The sequence below is a fragment of the Centropristis striata genome, chromosome 24 (assembly GCF_030273125.1).
Source record: "Centropristis striata isolate RG_2023a ecotype Rhode Island chromosome 24, C.striata_1.0, whole genome shotgun sequence".
Lineage (NCBI taxonomy): Eukaryota > Metazoa > Chordata > Actinopteri > Perciformes > Serranidae > Centropristis > Centropristis striata.
In genome coordinates this window covers 14,144,796-14,147,295 of record NC_081540.1, presented here as the reverse complement: position 1 = coordinate 14,147,295, position 2,500 = coordinate 14,144,796, and the positions used below count along the sequence as shown (strand labels likewise).

The following is a 2,500-nucleotide window of genomic DNA, read 5'->3' as shown; positions in this document are numbered from 1 at the left end:
ACCACCCTGATCACGTCTGATCTCAGAAGCTAAGAAGGGTAGGGCCTGGTCAGTACTTAGATGGGAGACTGCCTGGGAATACCAGGTGCTGTAAGTTTTTTCACGTTTCCATGACGAGGACAGGAGCAGCCTTGGCAAGGACAGCTTTAAAAGCACAGCTAATGCACTCAGTCATGGCTTACGGCCATACCACCCTGATCACGCCCGATCTCGTCTGATCTCGGAAGCTAAGCAGGGTAGGGCCTGGTCAGTACTTGGATGGGAGACCGCCTGGGAATACCAGGTGCTGTAAGCTTTTTCACGTTTCCATGACGACGGCAGGAGCAGCCTCAGCAAGGACAGCTTTAAAAGCACAGCTAATGCACTCAGTCATGGCTTACGGCCATACCACCCTGATCACGCCCGATCTCGTCTGATCTCGTAAGCTAAGCAGGGTAGGGCCTGGTCAGTACTTGGATGGGAGACCGCCTGGGAATACCAGGTGCTGTAAGTTTTTTCACGTTTCCATGACGACGGCAGGAGCAGCTTCAGCAAGGACAGCTTTAAAAGCACAGCTAATGCACTCAGTCATGGCTTACGGCCATACCACCCTGATCACGCCCGATCTCGTCTGATCTCGGAAGCTAAGCAGGGTAGGGCCTGGTCAGTACTTGGATGGGAGACCGCCTGGGAATACCAGGTGCTGTAAGTTTTTTCACGTTTCCATGACGAGGACAGGAGCAGCCTTGGCAAGGACAGCTTTAAAAGCACAGCTAATGCACTCAGTCATGGCTTACGGCCATACCACCCTGATCACGCCCGATCTCGTCTGATCTCGGAAGCTAAGCAGGGTAGGGCCTGGTCAGTACTTGGATGGGAGACCGCCTGGGAATACCAGGTGCTTTAAGTTTTTTCACGTTTCCATGACGACGGCAGGAGCAGCCTCAGCAAGGACAGCTTTAAAAGCGCAGCTAATGCACTCAGTCATGGCTTACGGCCATACCACCCTGATCACGCCCGATCTCGTCTGATCTCGGAAGCTAAGCAGGGTAGGGCCTGGTCAGTACTTGGATGGGAGACCGCCTGGGAATACCAGGTGCTGTAAGTTTTTTCACGTTTCCATGACGAGGACAGGAGCAGCCTTGGCAAGGACAGCTTTAAAAGCACAGCTAATGCACTCAGTCATGGCTTACGGCCATACCACCCTGATCACGCCCGATCTCGTCTGATCTCGGAAGCTAAGCAGGGTAGGGCCTGGTCAGTACTTGGATGGGAGACCGCCTGGGAATACCAGGTGCTGTAAGTTTTTTCACGTTTCCATGACGACGGCAGGAGCAGCTTCAGCAAGGACAGCTTTAAAAGCACAGCTAATGCACTCAGTCATGGCTTACGGCCATACCACCCTGATCACGCCCGATCTCGTCTGATCTCGGAAGCTAAGCAGGGTAGGGCCTGGTCAGTACTTGGATGGGAGACCGCCTGGGAATACCAGGTGCTGTAAGTTTTTTCACGTTTCCATGACGAGGACAGGAGCAGCCTTGGCAAGGACAGCTTTAAAAGCACAGCTAATGCACTCAGTCATGGCTTACGGCCATACCACCCTGATCACGCCCGATCTCGTCTGATCTCGGAAGCTAAGCAGGGTAGGGCCTGGTCAGTACTTGGATGGGAGACCGCCTGGGAATACCAGGTGCTTTAAGTTTTTTCACGTTTCCATGACGACGGCAGGAGCAGCCTCAGCAAGGACAGCTTTAAAAGCGCAGCTAATGCACTCAGTCATGGCTTACGGCCATACCACCCTGATCACGCCCGATCTCGTCTGATCTCGGAAGCTAAGCAGGGTAGGGCCTGGTCAGTACTTGGATGGGAGACCGCCTGGGAATACCAGGTGCTGTAAGGTTTTTCACGTTTCCATGACGACGGCAGGAGCAGCCTCAGCAAGGACAGCTTTAAAAGCGCAGCTAATGCACTCAGTCATGGCTTACGGCCATACCACCCTGATCACGCCCGATCTCGTCTGATCTCGGAAGCTAAGCAGGGTAGGGCCTGGTCAGTACTTGGATGGGAGACCGCCTGGGAATACCAGGTGCTGTAAGCTTTTTCACGTTTCCATGACGACGGCAGGAGCAGCCTCAACAAGGACAGCTTTAAAAGCGCAGCTAATGCACTCAGTCATGAATTACGGCCATACCACCCTGATCACGCCCGATCTCGTCTGATCTCGGAAGCTAAGCAGGGTAGGCCCTGGTCAGTACTTGAATGGGAGACTGCCTGGGAATACCAGGTGCTGTAAGCTTTTTCACGTTTCCATGACGACGGCAGGAGCAGACTCAGCAAGGACAGCTTTAAAAGCACAGCTAATGCACTCAGTCATGGCTTACGGCCATACCACCCTGATCACGCCCGATCTCGTCTGATCTCGGAAGCTAAGCAGGGTAGGGCCTGGTCAGTACTTGGATGGGAGACCGCCTGGGAATACCAGGTGCTGTAAGTTTTTTCACGTTTCCATGACGAGGACAGG

At 53.6% G+C, this 2,500-nt stretch overlaps 12 non-coding genes and 1 pseudogene across 12 annotated transcripts; all 13 read left to right on the top strand.

Annotated features, from left to right (window-relative positions):
- The window catches only part of LOC131967494 (5S ribosomal RNA), a 109-nt pseudogene extending 12 nt beyond the window's left edge, over positions 1 to 97 (top strand).
- Positions 98 to 176: 79 nt separating this feature from the next.
- On the top strand, positions 177 to 295 carry LOC131963669 (5S ribosomal RNA). Its single transcript, XR_009390478.1, has one exon. It is a non-coding gene; the product is annotated as a 5S ribosomal RNA (ribosomal RNA).
- Positions 296 to 374: 79 nt separating this feature from the next.
- Positions 375 to 493, top strand: LOC131965858 (5S ribosomal RNA). The gene has a single exon (XR_009392565.1). It is a non-coding gene; the product is annotated as a 5S ribosomal RNA (ribosomal RNA).
- Positions 494 to 572: 79 nt separating this feature from the next.
- LOC131963238 (5S ribosomal RNA) lies at positions 573 to 691 on the top strand. Its single transcript, XR_009390062.1, has one exon. It is a non-coding gene; the product is annotated as a 5S ribosomal RNA (ribosomal RNA).
- A 79-nt stretch (positions 692 to 770) lies between these two features.
- On the top strand, positions 771 to 889 carry LOC131966007 (5S ribosomal RNA). The gene has a single exon (XR_009392708.1). It is a non-coding gene; the product is annotated as a 5S ribosomal RNA (ribosomal RNA).
- Positions 890 to 968: 79 nt separating this feature from the next.
- LOC131963237 (5S ribosomal RNA) lies at positions 969 to 1,087 on the top strand. The gene has a single exon (XR_009390061.1). It is a non-coding gene; the product is annotated as a 5S ribosomal RNA (ribosomal RNA).
- Positions 1,088 to 1,166: 79 nt separating this feature from the next.
- LOC131963236 (5S ribosomal RNA) lies at positions 1,167 to 1,285 on the top strand. Its single transcript, XR_009390060.1, has one exon. It is a non-coding gene; the product is annotated as a 5S ribosomal RNA (ribosomal RNA).
- A 79-nt stretch (positions 1,286 to 1,364) lies between these two features.
- On the top strand, positions 1,365 to 1,483 carry LOC131963234 (5S ribosomal RNA). Its single transcript, XR_009390059.1, has one exon. It is a non-coding gene; the product is annotated as a 5S ribosomal RNA (ribosomal RNA).
- Positions 1,484 to 1,562: 79 nt separating this feature from the next.
- LOC131966006 (5S ribosomal RNA) lies at positions 1,563 to 1,681 on the top strand. The gene has a single exon (XR_009392707.1). It is a non-coding gene; the product is annotated as a 5S ribosomal RNA (ribosomal RNA).
- A 79-nt stretch (positions 1,682 to 1,760) lies between these two features.
- On the top strand, positions 1,761 to 1,879 carry LOC131964835 (5S ribosomal RNA). The gene has a single exon (XR_009391589.1). It is a non-coding gene; the product is annotated as a 5S ribosomal RNA (ribosomal RNA).
- Positions 1,880 to 1,958: 79 nt separating this feature from the next.
- Positions 1,959 to 2,077, top strand: LOC131963658 (5S ribosomal RNA). Its single transcript, XR_009390467.1, has one exon. It is a non-coding gene; the product is annotated as a 5S ribosomal RNA (ribosomal RNA).
- Positions 2,078 to 2,156: 79 nt separating this feature from the next.
- LOC131966955 (5S ribosomal RNA) lies at positions 2,157 to 2,275 on the top strand. The gene has a single exon (XR_009393610.1). It is a non-coding gene; the product is annotated as a 5S ribosomal RNA (ribosomal RNA).
- A 79-nt stretch (positions 2,276 to 2,354) lies between these two features.
- On the top strand, positions 2,355 to 2,473 carry LOC131963233 (5S ribosomal RNA). Its single transcript, XR_009390058.1, has one exon. It is a non-coding gene; the product is annotated as a 5S ribosomal RNA (ribosomal RNA).
- The last annotated feature ends 27 nt before the right edge of the window (positions 2,474 to 2,500 follow it).